Below are 20,815 nucleotides of genomic sequence, written 5' to 3'. Positions count from 1 at the left end.
GTTTTTAGATTACTGTTTGTAAAGCACTGTACTGAGTGCAGATTCATTGCAATTTTGAATAGATTTTAGTGCATACTTTAGTACAAATCAAAATTGATGAAGTTTTCAACAAATCTTGAAGTAAGTGCACAAACTTTAACTTGATTTCATCTTTCTTGATTATTATGCAACTATGGCTTGCTCAACAAAAGCAACAAATTGAAAGACAGAGATACTTGGTGAAAGATTAAGTGAATCTTTACAACTTTTGACAAAGATGGCATAGCAATTGCAAAGAAATTGTGAAAGCTTCAGGAGGAGTGAATTATAGAGAACAACAATAAAACGATGCACTTCTTGAGCTAGAAAGTGTGCAGAAACTGTTTAATATTTTTAGATTTGTGTAAAAGCAAGGTCTTATCATAGATTATTGTTAATCTTTTAAATATTAATGCTAAATACACTTCTACAATAAAGATCGATCAAGCTATACTAGTTTTAAAACAAAAGTGTACAAGCTTTACAATTTCAAGTGCAGAAATTCAGAAAGTTTGCTTGTTAACACTGGGTTTGCAAGTATGGCCCTGCTCGGAATTGAACCCAGTCCACTAGTGTAAGCCAGTGTACCCCATACGCCATAGGGTTCTCCTAACTTGCATATAAGGTTTCTTGAGTGTGAAGATCTCTTGAATATTATTACAAATCTTTCAAATATTTACTGTTCTTGTTTAATTTTTTGTAAAGAACCAATTCTGTGAAAAGAAAGGCTATCAAGAAATAGAGCATAGTGAATGCTTCCTATGCAGATGGATAAAGAAGTGTGAAGAGTTTAAATTGCAACTTGGTAAAGAAGTGTAGAGAGTTTCAATCTTTTGCAGAAGTTAAGACTCATGTAGTTCTTAGTGCAGTTTTGGAACAACTTCATTTCCCTGGTGTTGGTTCAAAGCTTAGCATTGTAGTACTTGTTTCAAATCTTCATAAAGACCCTTCTAGAGTGGAAAGACCCTGGCATGAGAATTACATTCAAGTGTGTGCCTGAGAGAGACTCTGGTATGAGTATTATGCCACATCAACATAAGAGGCCCTAGCTTCACTGACCAGCTATGAAAGGAACTTCTCTCGTGGGTGCATTAGCCGGAAAAAGATGACGTGAACCGGCCAAAGACTTTGAAGAGATCAAGTAACCGTTTGAGAACAGAAAGAAAACAAGTAGAGTCCTTGCAAAGGTGATAGAAGAAAGGAAAAATCCCATTGAAGCCAGACAACGCAATCTTGGAAGTGATGGAGAACACTAGCGTGTATCGACAAGAAGTGTGGCCAAGACCATGGCTATGGACATGATACGATGCATTCACAAGCAGTTCAATGTGTATCAGTAAATAAAAAAAAAACAAATGCAGCTGGCTTCATCAGCTCTCTCTGAGGCTTTGCACAATGCTCTTTGCAAGTCAATGCAACTCGTGCTCTCTCTACAGCGTATCATAGAGATCGTCGAATTCAGTTAGGCCACGAGCGTTCAGCAAGATCTGGCGTCGCAACGCATCACACTAAGGGAACTGCATCAACAGGCTCTCTCTGGGATTGACTTCATCGACAGTGCCGGCCTTAAGCGGTGGGGCTTCTTCACTCCGCCCGTGGGTGGCAGGGGCGGACTTCTGAGCCTCCTTGGGTGGCGAGGCAGACTTCTGAGCCACCTTGGTTCTGAGGCAGAATATCTTGATTCTAACGAGTGGCCCGCAGCGAGGAGAGCAATCGACCAGGACTACAGGTTTTACAACTTGCCTTCATTGTCTTTACAGCTCTGACCATTCTTAAAATCTCTTGCATTGGGACCTAAACATGGAAATGGAAGCTGGGGAGGGCCAACAGACTATGCTGCAGGCAGTAAAGATGAAACGGTAGCAATGCGCTACTGTTTTTAAAAAATAGATATTAAAAAAAAGCAAGCAACGATGGCATTAAACAGCTCAAAACGTTCTCTATTGCCGACTCTTACAATGTGTAGGCTCGTCTCAATGCCATTACCTTCAGGCTTTAGGCATCAATTCTCATTTTTAAACCAAAAGAAAAAAAGAAAAAAAAAACTGCCTCAGCACCCTCTTCATTATAGCGCAGCACCAATGTTGGTGTTCATTATAGCGGAGCTCACACGCTCAAGACGAAAATGTTTTGTTCCTTAGGGTTGTTTATCCTATAACCTAAATCTATAGCACCTCAAAGTGGCCGCCCGCCCACATTCGTGTTTTCAAGCCATTCACACTTCCCTTGATCTCCTTATGCCGTTTTCATTTACACTCATGGTATATACATACACTCCTTGAGAGATATGGGCATGTTTAGAGATTGATGGGGTTGTTTTACATGTGAGTTTCACTTGTGGGAATTGTTGAGGCATGTTCGTGCACATTAGTGCATTGCGAGTGTCACCTTGGACTTCGTTGACGATTTTTCACACGTGTGAGGTGTGATTCATACACTCAGCATTTTTTGAGGTGTGTTCACATGCTTTAATTATTCCTTGATTATTTGTGTTGTACTATCCCTTGTTCATATGCGTAGCATGTTTTGGGCTTCTTCCACACATCCTTGGGGGATTCTTTAGAGGTTGTTCACACATGCTTCACACATTGGGTAATTTAGTGTTGATTTGAGCACTTTAGGGGTTGTTCACGTGCATTCGAGCATTGTGGGTTTTGTTCACACGCATTGGGCTTCATTAGTGATTGTTCATATGTGAGAGGTGTGTCACATGCATTAGCGCATCATTTGAGCTTATTCATACACTTTGGGTTTTGCAGACTTTGTTCACACACTTGGAGTTATGTTGAGTGTTGTTCACATGCAGCTATGGGTGTTTCTTACTATTTTTATCCTTCTTATGACCGACACACCATAGAATGTCATCTTCGTCATCGATATCACTATGATAGCATCTCAGATCCTGATTTTAGGAGAGTCACGCATGTATTGTCTTCATGGCTCTATGCTTGTTATCACGAGTTGCCACTTTGTGTCGGGGAGCACATCTCATTTGTGGCAATCACACATACCTTCGGCACATCGAGGCTTAGACCTCTAGATCTCGACTCATCGACTTCTCGTTATTACGAGGTGGCATATTCATGTCATGGCTGGTTGTTTGAGCTTGAGAGTATGGTGCCTAGCCGTCAGAGGCATTTGTTTGATGAGGAGGAGACTCATGCTAGATGGTTCAGATCATCCGTACACGGTGACTTCTTTGCCACATTGCTTGGCTACTTCGACACGGAGGGTTCGACATTGTTTGCATGGGATGATTTTTTCTTTGGCCACTTATACGAGTTTCCCACACTCTTGAGCCGCCATGATTATGTTCCTGAGGAGGATCATGAAGTTGACACTGACACAAATTCAGATCATGATGATGATGTATTATACACACCTATACATGATGTATCACACACATCCGTACATGATTATACTGATACACGTGCACATCATGACACATACACACATGATGATTGATGACATATGTAGCAATAATGTGTGTGATCTAGTTCATAAGGACAGGATCTTGGGAGTAGGCATGGCAGCGAGCACATCGAGCATTACGAGCATCATAGAGCAACCTATCTCAATTCCTAGTGATCATGGGGATACGTTAGATGACCATAGTGATGCATCCGATATGAGGAAATTAGGGTTTGTATGAAGACTTATGCAAAAATTCTCTGAAATTAAAGAAAATCAAGAAGATTTTGAAAAAAAAGTCAAGGAAATGCACGAAAATCAAGAAAATGCATTTTGAAAACTATTTACATTCTTAATCCAAAAATAATTAACACTAATCATGATTAAGAAAATACATTCTACAAAATTGGATTAATAGCAATTCCAAAATGATTATCACAAATCATGATTAAGAAAATGTATTTTGCAAATTAGATTAAGAATAATCAAAAAATGATTATCATCTAATCACAATCTAAGCAAGGATGTAAGCCAAGAGCTTTGATACCAATTGAAATGGAGTGATCATAAGCTGATATTTGGGATTGATTTGTAAGATTCCTCCCCAGTCCCTCAAGATGTCCAGTTTCTTCCCCTGTAATCAATCCCCTTTTCAGAATAATAAAAGATCTTGTTTCTACCTCTCTCGGCCTAGAGAGAGAAAATGTTCTACAGAGAGGTAACTCAGTTTTTAGATATCTTTGGATGGAAAATATCCTTTCTTATTAAAATAAATCTCCCCGAAACAGAAGTTTAAAAAGAATTTCATAAGGTGCATTAGAAATAAATTATAATCTGCTCAAAAGGCCTTAGCCTAAGGGTCCAGATTTTTTGAAAATTTTGGATTAAGGTTCTAAGGGACCAATTAGATTAATCCAAATGTAGGGAGAAAAAAAAAGGAATAAATAAAGAAAAATCTCCCAAAAATAAGTAAATACTCGCATAAGATAAAGAGTGGACTAAGGATCAAGGAAAATAGCTAAAAAACTGATTTTTGACAACTCAAAATGGAGATTTCCCCTCATGAAGGAGGCACCTTTTTCTCATCATTGCTTAATCAATAAAATGAGATATTTCATCACTCCTCTCTCCTAATTCAAGTCTAGTTCCAAAAAGTAAGCTGAACTGACCCAAAAATAGTTAAAAATTGACCAAACTGATCTGGAAAATTCTAGAATCAGTTTGCTTGGTTTGAGGCTCACTTTTTCCTATAAATAGAAGCCTCCCCCTTTGTAAAAGCTTAATAGTGTTTATGGACTGTTACTTTACTCCTCCCCAGAGCCAAAAACATTGAATTCACTTGACAATTCACTTATTTTTGACTAATTCCTCTACAAAGAATTGGTGGCCACTCTTGATCCAAACAAGAGTAGAACCCCCAATCCCTCAAGCTAAAGGAAAGCTCACAAAACTCCATGTAAGTTATTAATTCTACTTTTTTAAATTCTAATCTATGGTTTTCTGAATTCTTTGCTTTCTTAATGTGATTATGGATTATAAGCCTTGATGAAAAGGCTTCCCCCTTCTCTTCATTAAGAATTTCAGCCTTTCTTTATCTTAAAATGAGTAACAAATAAATTGAGTTAAACTTTTCCTATTGATTACTCTTTAGAAGTGAATTTGATTAGATTAGAGTGCTTTATTTCATCTTGGGAAAAATTTTAAAGTACATTTAGAATGTAAAAATTGAGAAATAGTCAGCCATACAACGGAGGTTATGGCAAAATTTTTTTAAATTTTGTGGAAATAAGTTTTATCTTTATGTTATTCAAAAAGAATAATCCCCACCGTTTGTGCATTCTACAAGAAATTCTTTTTATCTTAAAAGTGTTATTCCTATTTTATGCATAAGTAGATGTATAAGAGGATATTTTTTAATTATAAAAGTGTTATTTTTATTAGATTCAATTTTTATGCATAGAAATATGCATATTGGATTTTTTTATTATAAAAGTGTTATTTTCATTAGATTCAATTTCTATGCATAGAAAGATGCATATTAGATATTTTTTAATTATAAAAGTGTTATTTTCATTAGATTCAATTTCTATGCATAGAAAGATGCATATTAGATATTTTTTAATTATAAAAGTGTTATTTTCATTAGATTCAATTTCTATGCATAGAAAGATGCATATTGGAAGTTTTTATTATAAAAGTGTCATTTTCATCAAATTCAAATTCTATGCATGGAAAGATACATAATAGAAATATAAAAGTGTCATTTTCATCAAATTCAAATTCTATGCATGGAAAGATGCATAATAGAAATATTTTTATTATAAAAGTGTCATTCTCATCATATTCAATTTCTATGCATAGAAAGATGCATATTGAAAATCTTTGTATTTTAAAAGTGTTATTCCTATTAAATTGATTTTATGCATAAATAGATGCATAAAGAATTTTTATATCAAAATTAGATTCTCTTTAATTCTATGTTTAATATCCATGAATATTTGATAAATGAATAAGTAAATACTCTGAGAGGGAAAATTCTATCGTTTCATATTCACTCGGTTTATAAAGAGAAAATTCGGAAAATCTATCGAAGTCGAAATATTCACATAGATGTGAATGAAGGGATGAATAGATGTGATGTGAATAGAGGTGATGAGATGTGAGGTGAATAGATGTGAAGAGATGTGTGATGAGAATCAGATAGATGTGAATGAAGGGATGAATAGATGTGATGTTAATAGAGGTGATGAGATGTGAGGTAAATAGATGTGAAGAGATGTGTGATGTGAATCAGATAGATGTAAATGAAGGGATGCATAGATGTGATGTGAGTGAATAGAGGTGATGAGATGTGAGGTAAATAGATGTGATGAGATGTGTGATGTGAATCAGATAGATGTGAATGAAGGGATGGATAGATGTGATGAGAATAGAGGTGATGAGATGTGAGGTGAATAGATGTGATGAGATGTGCGATGTGAATCAGATAGATGTGCATGAATGGATGGATGGATGTGATGTGAATAGGGGTGAAGAGATGTGAGGTGAATAGATGTGATGTCATGTGAATCAGGATGTAAATGAATGATATGGGATGTGAGTGGATGTATTGGAAAGAATGGATGTGAATGTATGTAAAAGAATGTGATGTGGATGTGTATGCGAAGGAATGTGATGTGATGAAAAATGATGTGATGTGACACGAATATATGTGGATGTGAAGTGATAGAAATGAATGTATGAATAGATGTAGAGAGTCGCACAGGTGAACGATTGGATGTGTAAGGTTCCTCCCTTCTAAAATGGGAGAAACACTTAAGATAGTCCGCTAAGTCTTATCTTGGGAAAATTTCCTATTCATCGACACCTTGACCCTGTAGAGATTCAAGGATACGATTCATAGGTATGACCTAGCTCTATCCCGCAGGGGGAGCGTGATTTTCTAAACATCAAATCACCCATAGGGCAATTGATCATAAATTGGGCAACTACTAGACTTGATTTCTAGAGACAACGCTTTTTTCCTCATCTTATGCAAGGCACAGCCGCTGGCCTAGTCTTCTAGAATAGAGTTGCCCAGGAACCTAACTATCTAACGTAGGGCTTTCACTTAATCTGTTGGAAAGCTACCCAACTAATCCGGTCCACCCGTCCGTAGGATGGTGTCGTCAGGGCATTCCATCCTCCCACTTTCCACCCTACTTACGCATCAATTTGTTTTCTAATTAATCCTACCACACTGTTTGACATAAATAAACATATTCCTTAATTAAGGCCCTTTTTCACAAGGTTCGTTAAAACAGCCTTCTTACACAATACAATCATACCAAAGACAAGATGTAATTATATAAAAAGTTTATACATGAACCAATTCCATACAAGCCAAACCGGCTCTCTTATTCTTATTCTGCCGATGATCTAGAATTCGGCCTTCCAGCCTCTACATGCTGGGCAAAATCCTACGGGACCATACACCTCATCGTCGGTCACTGTGGCGAGGGCTCAAGCTGGCCTGTCGCCCTCTCAGGCTCCATCGCTCAATCCTCCCGTCCCTGAGAGGGATGTCTGCATGCTAGGGTGGGCTTATTTACCGCACTAGCCTGGGCCCTCAAAACTAGGCAGCCTAATAATCTCTCGCCTCAATCAGCGATCCTTATTCTCCCAAAGGTATGAGGGATACCTTGGGCCATTCCCAGGCTTTGCTACGCCGCCCGGCTACACAAGCACGGAACGGAGTTAGCATTGAAGCCAAAAAAATCTTGAATTCTAAAGATAACAACTTCAATGCACTTTACTAAATACAGCATTCACAATTCATAAAGATAACAATTTCAACGCAATTTATCGAATACAACATCACATAATTCGTAACTTCATATAATTTTTATGTCGTCATTTTAAAAGGAAAAGACACCATTCATTAATACTAATTTAAGGAAAATCTCTTCTTTTAAAAATTAACCAAGCTAACCTGGCCACCGTTTCCTTGAGGGGCTTGAAAAGGGAGGACTGGAGCCGCATTGGGCGCATCTTCCCCCATCTCGTTGTTACGTGCTCCTCTTGAGGCAATATTTTGTCATCTCCGAGATGAGGCCATCTTAGGCGTCGCCTTGTAGAGCTCACTGCTGCGATTGAAACGCTTCAGTCGGATCTAAATTCTGAGCTTGTTTGCTCACCGTATGAGCAAAAAAATTTGGCGCACGAACCCTTTCTTGAGACAAAAAACCCTTATTAAAGTCTACGCAAATGGGGGGGGGGAATTGTGAGATGTCCTTAAGGGCAAAAATGTGGAGAGGGCTGGGAGGGGCTGCTGGAAGTCTCTTCACACCGGGGGGGAGAAGAGTTAAGGACACTGCCTCTAAGGAAGAGGGGAATGGAGGAAAATTGGCTTATGTGAAAAGAGCCAAATGAGGGGGTGTGAGAGGGGTGGCTGCAAGGGCGGCTGTACTGCAGCAAGTACGCTACATAGGGCCGGACGGCGGTACGGACGACGGTACAACAGGGCATACACTACACAAAAATGCGTGCCGTCTGTGGAGCACCCCGGGGGTTTATATAGCTGAGGGGTGAGGGTACGGGCGCTGCGCAAAGCAAGGACGAAAGGACGGTGTACCTTCAAAGGCTATGGATCAGTGGCCTGCATGGGTCTAGGAGAAAGGTACGGTGTCGGTTGTCCGGGAAAGAAGTGGTACGCATGTACCTTATCTGGTCTGGGGCAGCATGGGTGACCACGTAGGGGTACGCGTGGACCATACAGTGGGCGGCCGTCCTTTGGTTCTCAGGCGGCCATTGTGCGGGCACCCTAGTAAGTGTGTACGGACCAAATTTTGGGACGGGGTACCCAAATTTGGGATGCCCGCCTCGATTTGCGTGTCGGACCGCCTCGGGGGCGAAATTTGTTTTTTGTCCAGGGGTTCTCTTGGTCGTAGGGGTTCAGACCGTTCGTCAATCGGACGCCCGGTCGTGGATTTATTAAGGTTTAAAGGTCACCGATTTTTAACTAAAATGATTGAAATTAACGTATAGGCTTGATCCGGTGTCCGTTTTGGATGCTGTAAAATCTTATATTAGGGTAAAATCACGCACAGATTCCAAATTTAGGCTCAAAATTTGAAGATTCTAAGTAGAAATGACTCAAATAATAAAATCATTGATTTTTATACCATAAAAACTCATAATTACATGGACATTTCTTTATTAGTGAAGATGGGTACGTTACATCCTTCCCTCCTTAAAGAAATCGAGATGTCCTCATCTCGTCAATGGATTAGTCTCTTTTTCGGATATCCGTAGTAGGCGAGGCCCCGAGTGAGGGACCCTAGCTCGCATAAGAAGTGCTACTTCCGCTCTACTCTAGCGGCCATGAATTCGTTGCGCGGTGGGGATAGGGACCTTACAGCTAGTATTAGAGAAAATTTGGCTAAAGTGAATCAACTGAGAAGTCCAAAAATGTCAAAAATTAATAAAGTAGCAGTAAAAGGTTGAAATTGTGTGATAAATTCATACAAATTATTATTCAGACTGAAATTCATAAATTGGTAATTGGGTCTTCAGATGGAAGTACCGCAATTATATGGAATCCTTGACTTGCTTGAGGCCTAGACATGATGGTATTTACCTTATAATTCCAAGGATCGTGACTACCCGTATATACCGAGGGTATAACTACAGCTGGCAATATATACGAGTAAATCTAAGATCTTGAAATTATAAGCAAAATTGCTAACCAGATGATGAATTCGAATGTGGTTGATATGATTTTAAAATTCTTGTTGAGAACTGATAAGTTGATTTGGATTCTAATTGAAAAAAAGATGATTCTTGAATTTTGGTTGAAATGTAATAAGCTGAACAAAACCACAATGAGGATGATTGGGACGAGTCCCTGTGGATGATGTTCATAGCTGGAATGACGATAATGACTTCAGCAAATCACTATGAGATTAGTGGATTGTGCTGACAAAACCACAATGAGGATGATTGGGACGAGTCCCTGTGGTGGTGGATGATTGGGACGAGTCCCTGTGGTGGATGATGTTCATAACTGGAATGACGATAATGACTGCAGCAAATCACTATGAGATTAGTGGATTGCTACTGTTAACACTTGACCCAGTGGATCAAGTTAAGGGATGACAAATTAAAAATCTATATAATTGAAATCCCCATGGAGGACTGTTCAGATGGAAATTTCAGTCTAATGGACCATTATTGTGTTAAAGATATGAATGAGATGTTCTGAATGAATTGTTATCCGATAATGAGTTCTATATGAATATCTTTATCCCATGATATGAATGAGATGTTCTGAATGAATTGTTATCCGATAATGAGTTCTATATGAATATCTTTATCCCATGATTCTGTGAGGAATTGACCAATCTAAACAACCCCATAATAAGTTGAATCTACAATCGGATTTAAATCATAAATAAAGGGACTTAAAAAGAATTTTCATATTGATAAGAGCATGGATTGAGGTCGTCGTGGTACCCAACTCGACGAGGAAGAGCTCGACTTGGATGTTCATAAAACTCTTCATAGATCGCAGCCTAGACCTTTCAAGGGTCAAGGGTAAAACTTGGGTGAGGCTCTGGAAAAGTGGATCGAAGCAATGAAAGAGTACTTCAATGTCACCGAGTACAATGAGAAGAGCAAAATGGCTCTTGCAAGACTGAAGATAGTAGAAACAGCTAGAGTGGCATGGAGAAACCACTGCAAGACAAACCGTCTAGATCAGAATACCCAAACATGGAATGACCTCAAAAATTACCTAAGGACGAGGTTCTATCCTCCCGGCTTTTTGGAAACAAAGATGAACGAATTCTTAGAGTTAACCCAAGGGAGCAGAACTATTGAATTATATCACCAAGCATTCGCTCTCCTCCTCCTCAAATTCTCGCCAACCACCGCTAGATGAAGATCAGCTGATGGCCAGGTTCATTCGGGGACTGAACGAACCTTTGAATATCCTGGTGAAGAATGCCAAGCCAGTTTCCATGGCTGAAGCAATGCGGATGGCGAAGGATTTCACCAAGGCCGTTGATGTCAAAGTCCCGTCAAAGCCAGCACCATCACCTTTCTCAAAAGGGTTTTAATTCCAGAAGGTGATTCCAACCTTCTGCCGCCTAAAAGATATCAGGGTCAAGCCTAGGATATGGGAAGTTCGAGAATGGAAGAAATGTCCTTTTCCTAAAACTCAATCCCCTGGAATTCAACTTCAGAAGTTTCACCTTGAACGAGGGAGTGAAATGCTATAACTGTCAAAGATTTGGACATCACAGTATGGATTGCCCAACACCTTTTGGATCAAGGTTTTCGGGGCAGGGAAATCAGGGATCAAGATTCCAGATTCTAGCTCCTTCCTTCCAGAGTAATCAGGTTTCTTTTCACCAAAATCCAGAAAATCCCAGAGGTAGACCCTCTAACCAACCTGCAGTCTCAATCCAAAGTAATGCAAGACCTCCGCCTCAAATTAGGGGAAGGCAAAGAGAGAGATATTTCCAAATCGGTCATCCACTTCCAAGGCAATAACGCTGGAAGTAATTGAAGAAGAAGAAGAAGATGAAAGAGATTATACTCCACCTGCGAGATGAGGACATCTCGTGTTTTTCAAGTGGGAGAGAATGTAAGATTCCTCCCCAGTCCCTCAAAATGTCCAGTTTCTTCCCCTATAATCAATCCCCTTTTTAGAATAATAAAAAATCTTGTTTGTACCTGTTTTGGCCTAGAGAGAGAAAATATTCTAGAGAGAGGTAACTTAGTTTTTAGATATCTTTGGATGGAAAAATATCCTTTCTTATTAAACTAAATTCCCCCGAAACAGAATTTTAAAAAGAATTTCCTAAGGTGCATTAGAAATAAATTATCATCTGCTCAAAAGGCCTTAGCCTAAGGGTCCAGATTTTTCGAAAGTTTTGGATTAAGGTTCTGAGGGACCAATTAGATTAATCCAAATGTATGGAGGAGATAAATTGAAGAAATAAATAAAAAACTCCCAAAAATGAGTAAATACTTACATAAGATAAAGAGTGGGCTAAGGACCAAGGAAAATAGTTAAAAAACTGATTTTTGATACCTCAAAATGGGGATTTCCCCTCATGAAGGAGGTGCCTTTTTTCTCATCATTGCTTAATCAATAAAATGAGATATTTCATCTCTTCTCTCTCCTAATTCAAGTCTAGTTCCAAAAAGTAAGCTGAACTGACCCAAAAATAGTTAAAAATTGACCAAACTGATCTGGAAAATTCTAGAATTAGTTTGCTTGGTTTGAGGCTCACTTTTTCCTATAAATAGAAGCCTCCCTCTTTGTAAAAGCTTAATAGTGTTTATGCACTATTACTTTACTCCTCCTCCCTCCAGAGCCAAAAACATTGAATTCACTTGATAATTCACTTGTTTTTAATTCCTCTACAAAGAATTGGTGGCCACTCTTGACTCAAACAAGAGTAGAACCCCCAATCCCTCAAGCTAAAGGAAAGCTCACAAAACTCCATGTAAGTTATTAATTCTACTTTTTTAAATTCTAATCTATAGTTTTCTGAATTCTTTACTTTTTTAATGTGATTATGGACTATAAGCCTTGATGAAAAGGCTCCCCCTTGTCTTCATTAAGAATTTTAGCCTTTCTTTATCTTAAAATGAGTAACAAATAAATTGAGTTAAACTTTTCCTATTGATTACTCTTTAGAAGTGAAAATTTGATTAGATTAGAGTGCTTTATTTCATCTTGGGATAAATTTTAAAGTAAATTCAGAATGTAAAAATTGAGAAATAGTCCGCCATACACAACGGAGGTTATGGTAAAATTTTCTTAAATTTTGTGGAAATAAGTTTTATCTTTATGTTATTCAAAAAGAATAATCCCCACCGTTTGTGCATTCTACAAGAAATTCTTTTTATCTTAAAAGTGTTATTCCTATTTTATGCATAAATAGATGTATAAAAGGATTTTTTAATTATAAAAGTGTTTTTTTATTAGATTCAATTTCTATGCATAGAAAGATGCATATTGGATATTTTTTTATTATAAAAGTGTTATTTTCATTAGATTCAATTTCTATGCATAGAAAGATGCATATTGGATATTTTTTAATTATAAAAGTGTTATTTTCATTAGATTCAATTTCTATGCATAGAAAGATGCATATTGGAAATTTTTATCATAAAAGTGTCACTTTCATCAAATTCAAATTCTATGCATGGAAAGATGCATAATAGAAATTTTTATTGTAAAAGTGTCATTTTCATCAGATTCAAATTCTATGCATGGAAAGATGCATAATAGAAATATTTTTATTATAAAAGTGTCATTTTCATCATATTTAATTTCTATGCATAGAAAGATGCATATTGGAAATCTTTTTATTTTAAAAGTGTTATTCCTATTAAATTGATTTTATGCATAAATAGATGCATAAAGAATTTCTATATCAAAATTAGATTCTCTTTAATTCTATGTTTAATTTCGATGAATATTTGATAAATGAATAAGTAAATACTTTGAGAGGGAAAATTCTATTGTTTCATATTCACTCGGTTTGTAAAGAGAAAATTTAGGAAATCTATCAAAGTCGAAATATTCACATAGATGTGAATGAAGGGATGAATAGATGTGATGTGAATAGAGGTGATGAGATGTGAGGTGAATAGATGTGAAGAGATGTGTGATGAGAATCAGATAGATGTGAATGAAGGGATGAATAGATGTGATGTTAATAGAGGTGATGAGATGTGAGGTAAATAGATGTGAAGAGATGTGTGATGTGAATCAGATAGATGTAAATGAAGGGATGCATAGATGTGATGTGAATAGAGGTGATGAGATGTGAGGTAAATAGATGTGATGAGATGTGTGATGTGAATCAGATAGATGTGAATGAAGGGATGGATAGATGTGATGAGAATAGAGGTGATGAGATGTGAGGTGAATAGATGTGATGAGATGTGCGATGTGAATCAGATAGATGTGCATGAATGGATGGATGGATGTGATGTGAATAGGGGTGAAGATATGTGAGGTGAATAGATGTGATGAGATGTGATGTCATGTGAATCAGGATGTAAATGAATGATATGGGATGTGAGTGGATGTATGTGAAAGAATGGATGTGAATGTATGTAAAAGAATGTGATGTGGATGTGTATGCAAAGGAATGTGATGTGATGAAAACTGATGTGATGTGACATGAATATATGTGGATGTGAAGTGATAGATATGAATGTATGAATGGATGTGGGTAGTCGTATAGGTGAACGATTGGATGGATGTGTATGAATGAGATATGATGTGGACAGAAGTGATGTGATATAATGTGGATAGAATGTATGTGATGGGATGGTTATGAGAATGTATGTGATGGTATGAATGAACGAATGTGATGGATATGAATGAATGAGATGTGATGGGTGTAAATAGATGCGATGTAATTGAATGTGATGGACGAGAATTGATGTGGTGTCATGTGAATTGTGATGTGAGCAATTATGATGTGATGAGAAAGGGAATACAGATGAAATAAATGAGGAATGATGTGGAACAATGTGGAAAGACAAGAGTTCGCTATAGAAACTTTATTTATAACCTGTTTTTTAAAATGACTGTTTTATGTCAAGAATGCTGGGGAAGCATTTTGACTGTCTTCTGAATGAGATCGTGGAGACCTGATCTGATAAAGTTGCAACAGCTGACGGATAGTCAATGGTGGATGTCTCGCGTAGCAAGGTCTCGGCCGAGGTCTTGACCAGCCTCAGTTCAATTAAAATGGTGAGCTTTCGTAATGGTGGATGAGGGACCAAGGAAGCGACCTATGAATGAAGCGTTAGGTGACCTGCGAAGGATCCTAGAGGGTGCTGACCATACGGTGCTCGGGCTCTGGGTCACCGACGAAGATACCCACACGTGCATCGTGGAAGATATTGAAACAAGGAGTAAGAGTTGTTTTCTGAATTCGGGCATGGATCTGGTTGATTGACCTTGGTGGTCCTCAAGGGATGAGTCCATGGTTCTTTTATATAGATTTGTTGGTTGATCTTGCTGATCTTCAATGAAGATTCCATTTTGATATGTGAATATTACCGAGTACTATGAGCTACGAACCATCGAAAAGACCCCTGAGTGGATAGGTGGTCAGCGTTTTGGTTGCCAATGATACCATAGGTACACTGAGGAAGGAATGATTGAAAATTAGAATTCAACCAAAAATTTTTGCAGGATTATAATCATCGTGACTATGATTTCATTAAATGATTGTTTTAAAGACAGCTGAATCTGTGAAAAAGGCAATTTCATATTGGGTGTGTAAGTGGTGTGACTAGTTTTAAGTTTACATGAATATCCAGCTAGGGAGCTTGGGAACTCTTTTTCCTCGTATCCGAGACAAAACCTAACCAAATTCTTATTTGGATCCCATCACTACAGCGGTTAGCTAATCCATAGGACTGGATGAGACTGATGGATCCCTAAATTGAGACTCAATTCTGTTATGGTACGATAGATGAAGTAAATCCCGGACAAAAATTGTTCTATAGAAAAGAATCAACGGCTGTGTCTCTCAATGAGGAAAAAAGCGTTGGTCTCTATGATCCAAGTGCAATCTTTCCCTAATCTAACTATGGGACTTATGGGTTTGGTCAGATCACTTCAGTTAGTTAAGAATTTTTTACTACGTTAGAGAAAAATTATCCTGGAGGAATCGCCCGTGCTTTTCGGGCAAGGAAAGTTTTTTCGAGTTCGGTTCTGGAAGAACTGATGGATTAGTCTCTTGTCCGGATATTCGTGGGCGAGGCCCCGAGTGAGGGACCCTGGCCCACGCATGAAGTGCTACTTCCGCTGCTAGCGGCCATGAATTCATTGCGCGGTGGGGACAGGGATCTTACATGATTAATCATGCAATTAGCAAGAAATCATGCATAATGCCTAAGTGATTTAGCCTTTCACCAAAGGATGGAAACAACCTTCCATAAGCCTAGATTGAAAGGCATGAGGCTCCAAGAGTCATGATGACTGATGTCCAATGATATCAAGAGGTCTCAAAAGGTCAAGAAAGGTAAAATGATAGTCCATGAGCCCCCTTTTATACTAGAGCCCATGATCAAGGTCCTATACCGAATCTAAAGGTGTTGCTTCATTACATTTTGTATTCCCTTTGCTATAGAAGATATATTCATGATCATTTTATCTACTCAAATCAAAGTTTTTTTTTGAAAAGAGAGTGAGAAACAGTTGTTTTGTGTTTTCAGTTTGGGTGAGTTTGTTTCTTGTCAAGAAGGATGAGAGTGTGGTTACATAGGGTGTGTGTCCGTGAAAAAACAACACATTAAGAGCTTCTCTCAAAATTCTTTGCTCATCAACAACTTTGCTCTTCTCCCTCTCCTCCAGATGTTCCCTCTCTTTGGTTTTCTTTCTAGGTTTTTCTTTTGTGTTGAGAGAGTGCATGTGTATGTGACTAAGTTGTTATCTTCCAATGAGAGAATAGAGGACACTATAGAGGGTTGTTCTCCTTTATTGCTTTCAATATGTAATACTGAATTAAAACACATTTTGTACGTCACTAAAAGAAAGGCCAGTTTATTTAATGTTTAAGGAAAAAGGCTAGAACATTGAACTTACACACTGCACACATCTAAATTCTTGTACATCACTGAAGGAATGATTTGAGAGGATGCACCTTTGTATGGTTTGTAATAACTCAAGTTCATACACAGAACTACTCGAACACATACATCAAACACCATATGACTCGAAACAACATAGTTTGTCTTGCAAGTTGGTTTTATTTATCGATACTCAATCTTCATGCCTTGGATGGTCACACTGCCTGAACCGGAGGTCTCAGAGTCCACTAAGATGGTGATCACCACCCACTCGTCATCCTCGATCCCCAGCCGCTTGAGGTTGTCTCCAATTTCAAGCACGCTGTTGGTAAACAGGTGCTTGGAGGTGGCAGGGGATGGCACGAAGTTGGAGGATCCCACGTATTCAGCAGTATAGATGGGAGTGGTGGGACTTGCTTTGGGCTTGTTGACGAACACCTTGAGGTGCACATAGGCTTCCCGGGTGACCTCCAACCCTTGGATGACGAGAACTTCTTCAAGTTCCTTGGGCTTCTTCTCTGACGGCCGCTTGACAAGGGCGATGAAGGTGGAGCCTAGGTTTATGGGCTCATAGCTATTCTGCTCAGATGCGGGGTTCATCTCTTGCACACCATGGGCTCTTGCATAGGGTACTTGGCTACCGGTGTTAGTGGGGGAGCGCTGAGGTGAGAAGTTAAGCCACATGTGGTCGCCTTCCCTCATGTGCTCGTAGGTGATACCCAGATTCTCGTTGTCGAGGGCGTCCTTGGCTTTCACCTTGACGAGGTTCTGGTTCTCGTCGTAGAAGAAGAACTCGGCATCTAAAAAGTCCGCGTCCATAGGCTCCGCCCGACGCCCGCCCGGGATGGACCTCCACACCTCCCAGAGCCTGTCCACGTTACTGTGGTGAGCGTAGAAGATGGGATCCCTGGACGCCGTTGTGAACACGCCCATGTCCGCGCGAAGCTTTCTGCCGGGGTCGCCTGTCCAGAAGTGGATGCCGCTGTGGGCGTTCATCTCCAGCGCTCCGCCAAGAGGGGCGTTTGCGACGGAAGAGCTCGACAGGTCGCTCCCTTTCCTGCACATCAGTAATATCGATGAGCTTGGCTACACCGAAGCCTGATGCAAAAGTAGTGAATGGGTAGAGCAAGGTTTACCTGTATGGGCCTCCCATGAACATATCTGCCGTGGACGCTGTGACCACGGACTGATACATGACGTTGAGGTTCTCACTGAGGATGTCGCGGGGGCTTGCAGTTGTGGTCTCATTGGAACCCACATTGAGCCGGACAAACTGAGTGGCGGGCAGGTGCTTGCGGTTGCGTTTGGCATCAAACACAGCGGTGCCTTTCTTGGTGAAGAAACGAGGCCATCCGCTTGGTTGTCCCAGTTCCAGTACAGGAGGGCAAAGCCAGGGTCGCCTATAAGGCTGCCCAGGATCCGCTCATGGAAGTAGAGGTACCAGCGGTGCCACGGCAAGAACAACCAAGAGAAGTGCACCTGCAGCGTTATGTTGGTGTCCCGCTGCTTGTATGCCCCATTGCAGAAGGCGCAGTGTATGTTGCCTTGTACTGCAAAGCTCCGCGGATCGTCTTTAGGCAGATTCTTCATGAGCTCGTAGACCTTGTTGTACTTCCTCATGTAGTCGACACTCGCCCTGTGTGCTGGCCTCCTTACTCGCTTCTTCAGCACCGGGTACCGCTCGAACGAAAAGTCCACCACCTGGAGGTTACGCCAAGGCAAGCAGCAGTTGAGCGTTTGCTTGGTCGTGACGTTAGGATTCGGCGAGGTTGCGGTGGCATGCTCGCAGCGGCGAAGGTCAGGTGTGGCGATGGGCGCTGCATCTGCGCCGCCAATCGTTCCGTGTTCATCAGGTGCGATGAGGAGGAGAAGTACAGCAGCTGCTGCCAAAACCATGACCGAGAAGCTTATCTCCAACATGGGAATGGCGGACGCCAATGACAGGATCCCTCTACCTTAACGGCACTTCCGCCCTTGACTGTATCAGGGTGTCCAGTGGCTATAAGCTTCGGCTCAACTTGCGGCCCAGCCAATTTTTTGGAACGTAGTCAGTGATGTGTTCGAAAAAAAAGGGCAACTTACTGTAGCTTTTACTTGTTAGTTTTTTTTTAGTTAAAACAGCGGAATATATTAAAAGAAAATGATGTTACAAGATCCCATGTGGAAGGTCCATGGGGAGACACAGTGACCTGGAGAAACCTTCAGAAAAAGGGGGACGAAACTCTGAAACAAAACTGAACCATCTCATGAACAGTTCGGCCAGCACTAATACAAATAAAAAGAAGTAACAGTTCTAGAGACAAACGGCGGCCAGCCCCTCTTCTATTACGGGAGAGGGAAGCAGATGATTGAGGCACAAAACATTGCATCATGACAACTTGCTATTTCTTGACAGTGTACTCAAGCTAATTCATCAACTCCGGCCGAGTGGTGCTCCCATGGAGGTGGACCGGTGGCAAGATCTACCTTGGAGGAAATGGAAGAGATTCCATGTCTCCTCGCAGTGCCTAACGAAGGATTCTATGAGTCAAGAGCTTCAGCTGGAATGTCAAAGAAGACTTCAGAATTCCGAGTACTACGTCCAGGCTTCAGAAAGCTTCTGTGGGGTTCCTTAAGCCCTCATGGCCCCAATCTTCTGCTCATGAGAAATTCTCAGCCTCTCGTTTGTTAGTTTTTTTTTAATAAGCGCTTAAAGACTATGTTATCTGAGGGGTTGTCACTACTACTTGCACCCGACCCAACCACAAAGCATTCACTTCACCAACTCCAAGTCGTACCCAACCACAAAGCATTCACTTCACCAACTCCAAGTCGTTAGGTCTATCCGTTGGTCACGGCAAGAGCTTGGGTTCTTTTTCGAAGGAACGCCCTATCCACTCCACTAGTGACCTGGGGATGCCGGCTAGAACTATGAAAAAGCTTACGCATTTTTTCATGGCCTTTATTTTAAGGATTCATTTATCATATCTTTTAGTTATGTAATCGGAATGTAGTATATATTTTGAGAGCTAAAATCAGGTAGATTGAGGTGTCTTTTTTAATTGGTTTTTAAAAAATGTGCATTGGTCGGTGCATAAAGAGAGGATGGGCTTTCAATGGACCTTTTAAAGGCACTACACTACCACCAACCCACATGAAAGGGTGTACGAAATTGGCACTCAAAACATAAAACATTATGTAAAATTGACCTATTAATCATGACAATAAAAACAAAATAAACAAAGAATTTAAAAAGAGTTAAAAACAAGTTTACTATATTGTATCTTTATTTACTAGTAACACAAATATTACAATATTACATATGTTCAAGCAATGCACATTGCAACTACATGCTACCTTACACATGTTCCAAATCAAAAGTTTGAACATCTCATAGGCTCATAAATACCAGCAACATTAATATAATGAAGCTATGCTTGTTGAGAGAAGTTATTGCCATTAAAAATAGCCTTGGGCCACCACCTCAAATTTTCAATAAATGGGACATGATAATTTATTAACCTTCCAATTCGGATAACTTACAAATACCAAGCGAAAAGTTGGTACAAATTCTAATGAATCACTACATTTAAAAAAAAGTGCATTCTATAAACAATGTTCTACCCACTGAATAAGAATCATACTAAAAGGTATACTAAAAACGGTGCTAAACAAAACCTACACATGCACACATATGTATAAGCTAAAAGATGCTTTCAAACAATATTCTTTAGATCTTAAGAGACAAGACCTACATATATCTATAAACATAAAATTACTTTCAAAGAAAATAAATTTACCTTTTAGTTCTAAATGAGAGATGTGAAAGATTATGGTCCAAAGACTAACATAACATAGGTGAGTTTACCATTCAGATAATGTCACATGAGCACGAAGAAAATAACTAAATAAATAAGGACATAAGTACACAACCTCTAGGATTAAGCTTAGAGGCAATACAATTTTCCATAGAATATCCCAAAATCTTTCTTCTAGTATAAGTATATAGATAGCTACATGTAACAATTCCTACATGTAGCTATCTATAAGTATATAGATAGCTACATGTAACAATTCCTACCTCACAAATGGAAGACATAAATTTTACTTTGTAGGGTTTATAGGCAAATCAAAGGGATTCTCATGCAATTGCCATCAATATTAACGAAAACTAATTGGGGGAAGAGGAACAAGGCTCACTGTCAACTACTGAATCCATTGATAATATCTCCTTAAATTTTTTCATAAATGTTTAGTTACCTTCCAATCTGATATTAGAAGATGTAAGAGACATGGAGATATCATTAGAAAA

At 39.3% G+C, this 20,815-nt stretch overlaps 1 pseudogene across 1 annotated transcript; it reads right to left on the bottom strand.

Annotated features, from left to right (window-relative positions):
• Window positions 1-16,689: 16,689 nt before the first annotated feature.
• Window positions 16,690-18,420, bottom strand: LOC147609967 (polyphenol oxidase I, chloroplastic-like; annotated as a pseudogene). Its single transcript, XR_015264199.1, has 2 exons — window positions 17,661-18,420; window positions 16,690-17,581 (listed from the first exon to the last, which is right to left on the bottom strand). The product of XR_015264199.1 is annotated as a polyphenol oxidase I, chloroplastic-like (transcript).
• Between the last annotated feature and the right edge of the window lie 2,395 nt (window positions 18,421-20,815).

Source organism: Cibotium barometz, chromosome 50, assembly GCF_041138505.1.
Source record: "Cibotium barometz isolate CiBa-2024 chromosome 50, ASM4113850v1, whole genome shotgun sequence".
Taxonomy (NCBI): Eukaryota; Viridiplantae; Streptophyta; class Polypodiopsida; order Cyatheales; family Cibotiaceae; genus Cibotium; species Cibotium barometz.
Note: the sequence above shows the minus strand (reverse complement) of the source record. Positions and strands in the feature narration are given on the sequence as shown.